At 32.5% G+C, this 15452-nt stretch overlaps 1 pseudogene; it reads right to left on the bottom strand.

The window, feature by feature from the left end:
• Positions 1–13337: 13337 nt before the first annotated feature.
• Positions 13338–14525, bottom strand: LOC139870354 (chitinase 2-like; annotated as a pseudogene).
• Between the last annotated feature and the right edge of the window lie 927 nt (positions 14526–15452).

Below are 15452 nucleotides of genomic sequence, written 5' to 3' on the forward strand. Positions count from 1 at the left end.
CGAGTTCCATCTTGTACGGTCGGATAGAGGATTTTCGACATGAAATGATTTTTGGATCTTGGATGATATTCTAATTACATAGAATATCTACATTTAGTACAGAAGATCCCGTAGATTACGGAGGGATTTAAGGAAACGTGTCAGATAAAGTCTACAGTAACAGATACGCTAAGATATGAATTTATCTGTACACTATCTATCAAATAAGTGCAGGAAGTCGTGTCTAGACTTAGGAATGATAAGCAAAACTTTTAACATGCAGACCAGGTTCAAGTCCAGACTTATTAATATATCCTAACAACTACTAGGTCGAAGTCCAGACTCACTAATGCATCTAAATAACTACCAGTTAGACACACTAATGCAAGACCTGGTTCACTAGGACCAACGCTCTGATACCACCTGTGAAGACCCGTCCTTATCCACCTGGACGAAGTCATCAACATTTGGTCCCATTGCGAGGCGTTGACTTAAATACTCCATGAACGACTCCAAGTAATATCTCTAAAATGAGCAAATGCACAGCGGAAGGTTTCTTTCATACCTGAGAATAAACATACTTAAAAGTGTCAACCAAAAGGTTGGTGAGTTCATAGGTTTATCATAACAATCGTTTCAATATATTAATAGACCACAAGATTTCCGTTTATAAATATATGTACACTCGCAAGTGTATAAAAGTATTCTATAAGTTGTAGGCACCAGGTAACAAGCCTTAACGTTCATGTTTTACCCTCTGAAGTACACCAGATCAGGTGTGTTTAAAATAACCTCGAAGTACTAAAGCATCCCATAGTCAGGATGGGGTTTGTCAGGCCCAATAGATCTATCTTTAGGATTCGCGCCTACCGTACATAGACAAGTAGTTTAATGTTACCAAGCTAAGGGTATATTTTTGGTTTAAACCCACATAGAATTAGTTTTAGTACTTGTGCCTATTTCGTAAAACATTTATAAAACAGCGCATTTATTCTCACCCCAAAAATATATATAAAAAGGGAGTAATGAAACTCACATTGAGTGCATTTGAACAAAGTAATGCGTACACGAATAATAAAGATCAAGAATGATCTAGACTCCAACCTAATAAAAGAAAGCAGGTCCGAATATAATCTACTTGGGTTGGGTCATAGTATGATAGTCCTAGTGCTTGAAGTGAGTTTAGAATTCAATATCAAAATATATCATAAGTATATAATAATTAAATTAAGTCATAAGTATTTAATAATTAAACCTTATCATAAGTAAATAATAATTAATTATTATCATATCAAAAAAAAAAATACTAATCAAAGAAATTTTAGTAAAAAGATTAAAATTCGTACTTCAAAAAAATATCTTTAAACTCTCAAGATTCTTAAGGTACTTTATGAATTTCCACCAAGTCTAGAAAAGTAATATAGATAGTTTAACTAAATATTTCATATAATTCTGTTATATTAAGATTCTTTTAATTTATGTATTTTAAAAGTTACACATAGTTTAGGATTAAAAGTGTAAGATCAAAAAAAAAAAAAAAAAATCATCCTTGCCATCGTCGTTTTTTTTTTATTCAAGTTATTGTATAAACTAGTTCTAACATTTTAATATAGCTTTCAAATTCAGATTCGTTAGAATGTTACAATATTTATAATCCTAAAACCTTATAATATTGTTATTAAAATGGTAAGTAAAATACGAGTTCACAGTTTGGCATTATGATTCTTGAATAAAAGCAATTGTTAATTGTTAAACTGATAATGACCTTTATATAATGTTGGTAATGGTTAAAAGAATACCTCATAAGGTTTTTGAGTTCAACTGTAAAAGCCGCCTCTCAACATCATTCGATCCGTGGCTACTCGACCTATTCTCTACTTCAGTTTATTTTTATGAGTATTTTATAATATTAGTTTGTGAGAATTAAAAGAGTCAATGAAAGATGATTTGATTGTAACTTATGAATGTTAATAGCCGATAATTAGGAGACGTTTCCTTTATAAGGGAAATTATATAGTAGACAAACAAAAAAAAATCACGGGGTAATAGTTAATACTAATAATATCTTCAATTATTATCTTTGAATAGAACAAATAGTTGGTGTCATTTATTCCTAAACTAGTTGTAGAACCCTCGCTTCGCGCCGGGAGCTCTGTTTTGAATGCGAGTAAAAAAAAAAAGTCTTGATCTATTTTGTAAAAAAAATATTTTTTTTTCGACATCTAACATTGAAGGGTTGTTCCTTTTGTGAAAGTTGTTTCTTTTAGCGTTAAAGTTAGTTGATCTATTTTGCAAAAAAAAATGTTTTTGACATCTTTTGGTAGCATTGAAGGGTTGTTCCTTTTAAGAAAGTTTCTTCTTTTATCGTTGGAGACAAAAAAAAAATAAACAAAAAAAATGTAAAAATAAAAACAAAAAAAATAAAAAAATTTAGCCTAGTAGTGGCCTATGTGGGTCCTACTATTTGAGCGCAGTGTACAAGTCGGTAAAGAGTAGTGGGGGTTATTATTCAGTATTTTTGATGTTAGTGATGGGATAAATAATAATTTAGAATATATGTATAAAGTGGGGGTTCGATATGTATTTTAGTGAAAGTTAGGGGGCTAGGTTTGTGGAAAGTGGAAAACTAAATAGTACTATTCATAACAAATAAGACAAATTTTATCTATTAGCTATATTGGTAATTATTCAATTTATTAATTACAAAGTACATCCTTATCATAATTGTAGTTATGTTAGAGGCCATCTCCATTCTATAAGGACATACGATTTCCTTTCTTATAAATTAATTCCACATGAAATCATAATATCATAAAAATATAAAGTATAGAAAAAAAAGATACGATTTATAAAAATTACCTAACAAGAAAATTAGAAAGACAAGAATCGGATCGAGAGGAGCACGAATATACTAATCAACTTGAATGGTGATCCACAATTATAAAGATGAGAAAAAAAAATATTGATGATGATGGTATGATGGTGAACATATATGATATTCCAAAATGTATGAAAGCGTTTCTTGTGTGTGATTTGTGAAGAATGTGCAGGTCGAATTTGGAGTTGTATATCGTGTATGTATATGCATATTGTATATATAAATAATGTGGGTGCAGTGAACTGAACACAGAATTTTTAAATTTAACATAAGAACAGTATGTAATTTATATGTATATGATTTTATATCATGATTGAGTCAAAAGTAGCAATATAATACTAATGATTAATATAAAAAATGTGCATACACAATAATAGTAGCCTTAAATTCTGTAATATAGTGCCGACAGTTTTTCATGGGCTAATATATCGTACTCTGTTGTTTAATCAGTGGTGAATAAAAAGTTTTCCAAAAAATCCCAAATTTTTAAATTAAATTCCTTTATTTATTTCAGTCATTATGGTATAAAATTCGATCATTAATTTATTAAATAAAAATTACATCAACTGTCCCTCTCGATTCTGGGTAAAATATAAAAAGTTTTAAAATTTAAAGAGTAGCTCCTAAATACATATTTAATAAGCCTAAAAATTATATAACTCATTTTCGAATCATCATTTATTTTAAAATCACATAAGTTCGAATTAAACTTCTCTAAATAATAATCAAAATGTCCAACGAGTATTACAATCATTTAATATTTACTTTTTTTTAATATACTTTTATCTATATATAGATATGTTTTAAATAGTAATTATTATAAAATCATATTTCATAACAACATTCAATATTTCAAATTATATTTCCAATTATTATTTATATATACACACACATATCTATTTATAAATAGTTGTTCGTGAATTGCCGAGAACAGTCGAAGGGTAATTGCATATATGAAACAGTTCAAAATTTTTGAGACTCAACCTAACAGACTTTCTTATCGTCAAAAATATAATATCGTATCGAGAGTTTGATTTAAAATTAGTCGAAATTTTCCGGGTCGTCACAGGTTTATAGTCAGAAATATAAGTTACAAGTCATTTTTGTAAGAGGTAGTCATTTCAGTCGAAAGAACGACGTCTTGAAGACCATTTTGAAAAACATACTTCCACTTTGAGTTTAACCATTATTTTTTGATATAGTTTCATGTTCATAAGAAAAATCATTTTCCCAGAAGAACAACTTTTAAATCAAAGTTTATCATAGTTTTTAATTATCAAACTCAAAACAGCCCCCGATTTCACTACGACGGCGTATATCTGCTTTTATGGTGTTCATCATGTTTCCAGGTTTTAAATCATTAAGTTAGCATATCATATAGATATAGAACATATGTTTAGTTGACTTTAAAATTCAAGTTAGAAGGATTAACTTTTGTTTGCGAACAAGTTTAGAATTAACTAAACTATGTTCTAGTGATTACAAGTTTAAACCTTCAAATAAGATAGATTTATAAGTATGAATCGAATGATGTTATGAACATCATTACTACCTCAAGTTTTCTGGATAAAACTACTGGAAATGAGAAAAATGGATCTAGCTTCAAAGGATCCTTGGATGGCTTGAAAGTTCTTGAAGCAGAATCATGACACGAAAACAGTTCAAGTAAGATTTTTACTCGAAATAAGATTGTTATAGTTGTAGAAATTGAATCAAAGTTTGAATATGAATATTACATTGAATTAGAAAGATAACCTACTGTAAATAACAAAGGTTACTTGATCTTAGATGATTACTTGGAATGGATTAGAAAGCTTGGAAGTAGACTTGCAAACTTGGAAGTATTCTTGATTTTTATGAAACTATACTTATGAAATTTATGAAGAACACTTAGAACTTGAAGATGAAACTTGAGAGAGATCAATTAGATGAAGAAAATTGAAGAATGAAAGTGTCTGTAGGTGTTTTTGGTCGTTGGTATATGGATTAGATATAAAGGATATGTAATTTTGTTTTCATGTAAATAAGTCATGAATGATTACTAATATTTTTGTAATTTTATGAGATATTTCATGCTAGTTGCCAAATGATGGTTCCCACATGTGTTAGATAACTCACATGGGCTGCTAAGATCTGATCATTGGAGTGTATATACCAATAGTACTTACATCTAAAAGCTGTGTATTGTACGAGTACGAATACGGGTGCATACGAGTAGAATTGTTGATAAAACTGAACGAGGATGTAATTGTAAGCATTTTTGTTAAGTAGAAGTACTTTGATATGTGTCTTGAAGTCTTTCAAAAGTGTAAGAATACATATAAAAACACAACATGTATATACATTATAATGGAGTCGTTAAGTCTTCGTTAGTCGTTACATGTAAGTGTTGTTCTGAAACCTTTAAGTTAACGATCTCAATTAATGTTGTTAACCCAATGTTTATTATATCAAATGAGATGTTAAATTATTATGTTATCATGATATTATGATGTATGAATATCTCTTAATATGATATATACATTAAAATATCGTTACAACAATAATCGTTACATATAAGTCTCGTTTCGTAATTCTTGAGTTAGTAGTCTTGTTTTTATACATGTAGTTCATTGTTAACACACTTAATGATATATTTAAATATCATTTTATCATGTTAAATATATTGTATCAATATCTTAATATGATACATATGTATTTAGTAGACGTTATCATAACGATAATCGTTATATATATCATTTCGAGTTTCTTAACTTAGTAATCTCATTTCTTATGTATATCACACATTGTTAATACACTTAGTGAGATACTTACTCATCATAATCTCATGTCAACCATATATATATGTCTATATATACCACAACATGTAGTTTTTACAAATTTTTAACGTTCGTGAATCGCCGGTCAACTTGGGTGATCAATTGTCTATATGAAACTTATTTCATTTAATCAAGTCTTAACAAGTTTGATTCCTTAACATGTTAGAAACACTTAATCATGTAAATAACAATTTCATTTAATATATATATATATATATATATAAACATGGAAAAGTTCGGGTCACTACAGTGCAGGTCTCCGATTTGTTGGAGTGAGGAGGGGGATAGACAAATTACGGGTCCGGAGATAATTCAAGAAACTACCGAGAAAATTATCCAAATTCAACAACGGTTGAAAACTGCCCAGAGTCGACAAAAGAGCTACGCAGGCAGTAAAAGAAAAGATATAGAATTTGAAATTGGAGACATGGTCATGCTTAAAGTGTAGAGACCCGTCCTAATCCACCTGGACGAAGTCTTCAACAAATGGTCCCATTGCGAGATTCTGATCTCTATATGTCATGAACGACTCCAAGTAATATCTCTAAAATGAGCAAATGCACAGCGGAAGATTTCTTTAATACTTGAGAATAAACATGTTTTTAAAAGTGTCAACCAAAGGTTGGTGAGTTCATAGGTTTATCATAAACAATAAGATTCATAATTTTGATAGACCACAAGAGTTTAAATACAGTACACCTATCTCGTGTACGAAACTATTTTTCATAATGCTTGGCAGAGTAGGTTCGTATCCTTTTCTCCCACGTAGGTTGCCTCGCGATTTTTAATAACCGTACATATATCTCGTGCACAAAAATAACATACACATAACTTGTGTATAAAATCATTTCTCGATACATAACATTCACTTTGCTTTCATTGCTTGGCTTGGTAACCGACCTTAACATATAATGCGCATCAATAATAATATCCCCAAAACAGAACCTCTCGTCTGTATAAATATATAAACTTCGAAGTACTAAACACCACGCCCACTAGCTCTTCCGTCTAGTGAACATTCTAGGTGGGGGTGTTAAACCCGGTAGCTACCTTTAGGATTCATTAGGGGCCATACTCGTTTCCTAATTCTTAGGTTACCAAGCTATAATAATCAGGGGAAAATATTCACATCAATTAGTGGCAATTATAACGTCCAACTAATTTAATAATAATCCACAGAACTTCTGTCTGCATAATAATTTATTCGAGGAATGTTTTTCTTGTGTCTATCTCGTCAAACATTTATAAAAACATCCCATGTATTCTCAGTTCAAAAATATAGATTTAAAATGCATTTAATAAAAACAGTTGTAAAACAGCGCATGTATTCTCAGTCCCAAAATGTAAAAAGGGAATCAAATGAACTCACAATACGATATTTTGTATTAAAAATATGCATACGACAGAACTGAACAATGCAGGGTTGGCCTCGGATTCACGAACCTATATCATTTATATATATATTAACACACATAATTGTAATCGTACAAATTTATATATATATATATAAATTTATTAGTTATATCATTTTTATATTAATAACCTATATGTTTCATATATTCTTTTTATATGTTTAAAATAAAAATATTACTTTTGTTATGTTATATGTTTTAAATATATTTTTGTGTGTGTGTATATATATATATATATATATATATATATATATATATATATATATATATATATATATATATATATATATATATATATATATATATATATATATATATATATATATATATATACATATATATATATAGTCAAAAGTTCAAACGAGAACCACAAAAAGTGTGAGAACTGCGAGAACTAAAGATTTACAAAGATTTTCACATTTGAGTATATTGAATAATCCTTAGATGTTGATGGAGAGTAAGAATGAACAAAAAATTGTTTGAAAAAACTTGTATTTTGTCTATATAATCAAATGTATAGTTTCTCGTTCACATGTGCATATTTGTTTTTGAACATGTGAACAAATTTATATAATTAACAATTTAACATGTAATTTTTGGTAATGAACATATGTTTGTTAATGTTATGAACATTAATTAACATTTACATGTATTTTGTTGCATTTAAATGCATAAAAACTATGAAATTAAAAGATTCTCGTGGTTCTCACTTTTTTTGTGGTTCTCATTTGAACTTGCCCATATATATATATATATATATATATATATATATATATAGGTCTTACGAGTTTCTATTTCTGAATTATATAATTTGAACACTAATTTAGGGATAAAGGGGATAAGCAATATTTTTTTTTTGAAATTAAACTCGGTTTAAGGTTTATGGACCCTAATTCTTAAACCCCAAACATTAAACATGGTTGTTAGTCCTTATTTTATATTATACATTGTGTGTTCTAGTGTGAGTGACTTATTTTTATTATAATTATATGATTTGAACACTGCAGATTGAGCAGAATCCGATGATGATGTCTGGTGGCCCAGCATATGACCCGTTAACCCCTATATTATTATGGGAAATTGTTCAAAATACACTTTTTTAAGACTTCAAATAAAATACACTTTTTAAAAAAAAATTATCTTTTTACACCATTCGATAGACGGAATTTCTGCCTACCACCTTTATCTGTCGTCTACTACCATTTTTACAAAGTAATAAACAGTAACAACAAGGTAGTAGACAGTGAAAACAAAGCAGTAGACAGCCAATTACAAGGTAGTTGACCGTCTACTGCCTTGTTGTTATTGTCTACTACCTTGTTGTAGGTGTCGACACCAATAATACATATCAGTCGACACCTACAACAAGGTAGTAGACAGTAACAACAAGGCAGTAGACGGTCAGCTACCTTGTAATTGGCTGTCTACTGCTTTGTTCTCACTTTCTACTACCTTGTTGTTACTGTCTACTACTTTGTAAAAATGGTAGTAGACGACAGATAAAGGTGGTAGGCAGAAATCCCGTCTACCGAATGGTGTAAAAAGGCAATTTTTTTTTAAAAAAGTGTATTTTGTTTGAAGCCTTAAAAAAAGTGTATTTTCATCAATTTCCCTATTATTATCTACAAAGTATCCATGGTTGGTTATTCAAAAGAAACATGATGGAGATAAGAGTTTACACGCCACGAATGACAGAAGATCTCGTTCTGGTTGTTATGAGTGTCGAACCCCTGAGATGGTAGGAAGACGTACTCGAGGGTGTTTCTATGACTGGGTGATTCATTCTGATGAACACAATGTCACGTGGAGACGTATCCGAGGTCGTTCCCATGGCTGGGTGGTTCGCTCGGATGAACATAATGTCATGTGGTCGCTTTGGGATCCTGTTACTTCAAAATTCATCTGTCTCCCACCAATGATGCTTAAACCTGGACATGTATGTAATTTGAAAACTAATTTGGGGACAAATGGGATAAACAAATATTATGTTCTAAATTAAACATGGTTTAGTGTTTAGGGTTTAAGGGCCCTACTTCCTAAACCCTAATTGTTGTTAGTCATTTTTCATTAGTCGTTAGTCCTTTTACGTTATTCATACATTAAATGAATGAGATAAAAAAGAAAAACACTCTTTTAAATATAAAAGATTTTGTTTATTTTATATTTTAAAACACTTTTTAAAATCTTAACAGTGAATACTAACTCCTAAAACCTTAAAACCTAAACCCTAAATTGGCTTTAACGTAGAAAAACATATTTGCTTATCCCCTCATCCTCAAAAAGGGTGGATGTGTGTGTTACGAGTTTCAAAATGGCCGGACATGAAGGTAGATGTGTGTTAGGAGTTTCAAAATGGACATGTATACATTGTGCGTCCTACTGTGAGTTATATTATTATAATATGATTTGAACACTGCAGATTGAGCAGCATCGGATGATGGCTGGTGGCCCAGTGTTTGACCCATTAACCCTTTTATTATTATCTACAATGTATCCATGGTTTGGTATTCAGAAGAAACAAGATGGAGAGATGAGTATATGCGTCATGAATGACAAAATATCGCCTTTTGGTTACGAGTGTCGAAATCCTGAGATGGTAGGAGACGTATCCGAGGGTGTTTTCACGGTTGGATAATTCTCTCTGATGAACAGAATGTGATGTGGTCACTTTGGAATCCCGTTACTTCAAAATTAATCCGTCTCCCACCAATGCGTTTTCTTAAAACTGGAGATTCGGATGATGATATTGTGTATTGCTGTCTGTCGTCTGATCCCGATGATCCCAGTTCGATTCTTATGTTACAAAGATGGAGAAAACCTAAGTTGATTTTTTGCAGGGTAGGCGGATGTAAAAGAAAGAAATCAAGAAGAAGATGGATTGAAATGTCATATATGAAACATCTTAAGAACTTGGGGGGTTCAGATGATGATTTCTTAAACTTTTTAACCTGTTCTAATGGTAAAGTATATGCCTTAAGTATAGGCAATAATTTGCTGATACATGTTGACATTGTCGTCAGACCTGGGGGTAAAGATCCGGAGGTTTTGATAAGTTTATCGAAAGTTGGGGAACGCTGCCCTCGTCTAACTCTTCACCATTATATTGTTTTGAAAGGCCATGGTACGGATCTATTTTGCATTCTATTAGGTTTCGATACAGTAAAAAGGTGCAACCTTTTGGATGCTCGTTTGTTCAAACTAGACATGAGTAATACGACATCAACTTGGGAGGAAGTAACAGACTTGAAAGATGCTGTATTTTTTGTGGATAGTATTGATCGTAACTCGGTATCTTACATCCATGCAATAACCTCAAAAGAACTAAGGGGTCAGACCACAGATAACGCAGGCGTTTGTTGCCTGAATCCGCCCACAAACGCCCCACAAACGCCCGGAATGGGGCGTTTGTGGGCGTTTGTGTTGGGGCGTTTGTCAAGAAAGCACGGGCATGAAAATGTGCGTTTGTGATTTTTTTTTTTTAATTCTATTCTACCTTTTTCACCACTTTTTAACCCAACCTCCAATCATATTTTGACACATCACCCACAAACGCCCTTACAAAAGCCCCCCATTACAACTCCCCCCAAAAATGTCATGGCCCAGTCACAGTTTTTCCCCAAAAAGTGCACCTCACCCACTTCACGTCACAATCACCAATATCTGTAGTCTTATATACACGTGCGTTGTGGTATGGGCAATAGTATATGCTCGTACCACGTGAAAGATAGAACTGTATCCATGATGTATACGCATCCTTTAAATGATGCACAATATGTCTCCCTATGGGAATGCAGGTACCAGTTAATTTATTTTATTATTTAGTTATCATGTGTTGATTAAATTCTTGCATTCAAGAAATAAAATATATTTTTATTTATTTATTTATTAATCGTGTAGGTTAGAAGGTGATGATGGAGGAGAAGCCAGCAGGAGGCACACAATTATTGAGTATAATAAAATTGTAAAGGAGGACATTATAACGAATGAGATTAGTAGTATAAATGATGAGAATGAAGAATCACACCTTCTGAGTGTTCCGTTTCATATGTTGGAAAGGATTATGGATTTTTGTGTTGGCGTTGAATTCTTGAAGTTTCGTGCTACATGCAAACTTTGTCGTTCAGCCGCACCTTTGATGCGTTGGAGAGATGATGAAGTTGCTTTAACGAAATTGCGTGCATATTCATTTGCGTCACCCTTGCTAATGGTGTTAGAAGAAAAGAATCAAGAAGGCATTATGAGGCTTACAGATCCAATATTTGATGACACGTATTTTATCAACACGTCACCAATGATAGCTATTCATGAAAAGGAGATAATTATATGTTGTTCTAGATACGGTTGGTTGCTGTTTTATTATAAAAATAATAATAATAATAATAATAATAATAATAATAATAATAATTTAGGAGGCGAAGGAAGATACTTGTTGGCGTTCTTCAACCCTTTTACAAGGGATGTTCGCTATCTTCCGAGTACGCCACTCTTGATGGAAAACGTATGTTTTTCAGCTACCTCCTACTTCCCCTAATTGTATCGTCGTTGGATTTACAACAAAACCTATTGGCCGTGCTTATATACTCCGGTTTACGGATCAGGAACAACAACCATTATGGCGTAGAGTTAATCTGGATTATGGCGGTGATGCACCATGCGCCTTTAAATTTCCAACGTTCCATGGCCCACATCTTTACGCCTTGCGTAACGAGGGACAACTTGTTGTTTTCAAAGAGATGAGGGAAGCAATTTTCTCTTGGGAGGTTGTTGTTGCTGAAGCTCCAAAATGTCTTGTTGGGCCCACACAATATTATCTACTGAAGCGTGATCAACATCGTCCGATACTAGTCATCCATGGCTTATACGCAGAATCTGTCGAGGTATTCGTCGTGTTGATCAATGGTTCAACAAAAAAGTGGAAAAAAATAGATTCCTTAGGTAGACACACCATTTTATCTCTGATTCAACTTGTTTTTGCGTTGAAGCAACACCACCGAAAATGCAGAACAAGATCTACTTTCCGCGATTGCATAATGACAATGGGAAGATAGTGTTTTATTCACTTATGAGTCATGGTTACTACGCATTTGATGGTGACAAAATTGAAAAAACACCTTTCAATCGCCTCTCTTTAGGAACCAAATATCATTTGAACCCTTGTGGGTGGATTGAACCTAGTTGGTGCTAGCTAGCTAATATGATAATTATTTACTATGCATTATAAACTGGGGATGTTAAAGCTAGAACCTTGATACATATTTATGTTGAATGTTTATCCAATTTTGGTTTTGTGATGCCGGGAATATTGGATTGATGGAAAACACTCCTATATTGGTTTGGTTTTGCAAGAATATTAAAGTACTAATAAGTACTAATAAAACAAGACACATAGTAAGAAAATTAAAATGGGTTGTGTCTAATGATTTGATTATTACTAACACGCTTAGCTTCATAAAATTGATCCGGTTTAGCGACCATATTTCGGAACATGGAATCTCTACTTTCAAAAAAGTATAGCCAACTCGAATCCCCTTCCTTTTCTTGGCGAAAATAACGAAAACTTTATAAAAACAGAAAACGTTTTTGTTCGAAAAGAAAACGAATTCAACAAGAAGTACAAATGAGGATCCGACGAGGCTCGTACCTATAAAGCGGCTAACTAACTAACTATCTATACCGAGCCTCACCTAACCTAAACCGAGATAAAACCAAGAAACTAAAAGCAAACGAATACAACGAATTACGAGTATAAAAGATTATAAGGAGACATGAGGCCGATAATAAGAACTCAAATGTCCTTAATGAACACGCCAAACTTTGTCAAGTCCGCACCTTGAGCCGCTTTTTGCTTACACTTTTGTTATTTCTTGTTCAAAACCGGCGCACGCGGAATTTCACTAGAGTTAATAAGATTAACCGTAAATGGTTCGGTCTCGGAAGTAACAATTCACCATCACTAGATAGCTCAGTGGTTAGGGCCCCGAGTTCTTTGCAATAGGTCTCAAGTTCGAATCCTGTCTAGGACGAATATTTTGTGGTGGCTAGGGATGGGTTGGAAACAGTCAGTGAGTAATCCTGCTGAGTTGCATACATCAGAGTATGAGGTCGGATTACTCACCCTCCCAGGTAGTCCGAACAGGGAAAACCTTCTACCTTTTACCTTTACCTATCCGAATTGGTTGAAGTATAATCAAATTAAAATGTGTGATTGTTATATCCATTCTTACAACATACTTTCATAACTACTTAAGATCACACAGTAAAATGAATATGTGGGACTGCAATCAGATCTTGTGAGCGTTTCTCGTATCGAAAACCTTTAGATTTCGAATCATCTACAGACCAACCGAAAATCCTGTGCAGCTTCCCTTGACTTTTTAGCATATTACAAGCGCTAAAGAAACCATTTTCAGGAATCAGTCCTCCACCACTTCCTTCACTACTAAAACCAACTAAGATATTATTACCTCCTTCATAATTCAATGTTTGTCTGTCAAAATAACTAATAAACTGGGATATGGCGGTCTCCTTTTTGTATGCATAAAACTGGAAATTGACATAATCTATGATATGACCAATAACTCTTCCAAAGAACCATATATTGCCTCTGAACTTCATCTTTATCATATGGTGCTATAGATGCAAACAACCACAACAACAACAACAACAACAACAACAACAACACCCAATCCCTCGCATGCGAGGTATGGGGGAGGTGAGATGTAGACAATCCTTCCTCTACCCTAGTAGAAGAGAAGTCGTCTCTCTAACCACGAGTTGAGAAAAAATTCTCCACCCACCGAAAGAGAAAGTCATCCCCCTCTCTACTCCAGAGTAGAGAAATTGCTTCCGAGAGGACCTCCGGCCAAGGTGCTATAGATGCAAATGATATAATGTTATCGCTTTCAAGAGTTATAAGTTTTTCATGGAACTCGGAGAAAACATTAGGATCTGAATTTGAATTGAAGTGCTCGTAGTCGATATCAATGCCATCAAGTTATATCATTGGATAATTTTTGTAAGCGAAGAAACGGCGTTAGACACCCATGAGTTAACTGATAACGGGCTAAAGTAACAACTTTCTTTTTCATATACACTATCGCCTCCTAAGCTTAAAGCGACTTTGATGTTAGAATGTAGTTTCTTGATTGAAGAAACTTGAGATGGGCTTAAATTATCGGTGTCCCAAAACACGTTGAATCTTCCATTTATTGTAAAAGGAGAAGATGAATTCGTATAATCAACAACAAGCGCTAGTATGTAGTGGAACTCGATGTTTGGGTTAATTGATACGTCTGAAAATTTGACATTGTTGAACTCTGCTCCAATATATTCTCGAAAAAGGTCTAATTTGGGTGTGGATTGTGTTGATTGTGTTGATGCTATAGCTAAAAGACCTTGTAAGGTGATAAGAAAAATGAAAACAATAGACAAATACATTATAATGAAAGAGCATATATGTGGTTTTGGGCAAATTCATGGATAAGTTCAAATTTATATGAGTTTCTAGCAATCAAGACTAATACACCAAAATTTAAGTCCACTGGGTCTCGAGAAAAAAAAATCAATGGGTCCAATATGTGCCCTTCTTTAGTACATTAATATATTAAAATGTCTATCTAAACTCGTTGAAACCTATTTTCAACATATTATACGACAAAATTGAAAAAACTAAAAATTTAGAAAAATAAAAAAGGTAAAAAAGTAACAAAAACAAAAAAAAAGATGTTTTTTTTAAAGTTACTTTTTTAAAAGTTATAAAAAATAAAATAAAATAAAATGAAAAAAAGGTTTTTAAAAAATTTCAGAAATAATTGTTAAAAAACTAAATTTTTTTTATGAAAACATTTTGTAAAAAAATGTGGGTCTCGACTCGACTAAACTCAAGTCAACCCGTTTGGACACGACCCGTTCAATCCGTTTGAATTTTGAGACCCGTTCGACCCATGACCCGTTTTGACCCGGACACATTTTGGGTTCCGACCCAACCCGACCCGGCCCGTTTCACAAGCTTAGTTTCTAATTTTATTATCGATTAGTTGAATATTAATCATTATCTTAAGTTAATCAAAATCACATTGCCACAAAAATTATGCCCGTTCGCTATAACGTTGTATCTTTGTTCGTTTGATTGATCAATCGATGAATTGGCCTTGGTTTTATTGTATTCCATATTCCATATTCCATATTTTATTTATAGTATTCCTTATTTTAGGGGCAAAAAATAATATCCAAACCCTATTTTATTTTAATTTGTCTATAAATATTATAATCCTAGTACGTGCCTACCCCTCTTTTCTTTTAAAAAACTTCAAAGTACAAGATATATAAAGGCTTAATTAGGTTTAATTAAGCGTTTTCATTAAT

The sequence above is a fragment of the Rutidosis leptorrhynchoides genome, chromosome 10, assembly GCF_046630445.1.
Source record: "Rutidosis leptorrhynchoides isolate AG116_Rl617_1_P2 chromosome 10, CSIRO_AGI_Rlap_v1, whole genome shotgun sequence".
Lineage (NCBI taxonomy): Eukaryota > Viridiplantae > Streptophyta > Magnoliopsida > Asterales > Asteraceae > Rutidosis > Rutidosis leptorrhynchoides.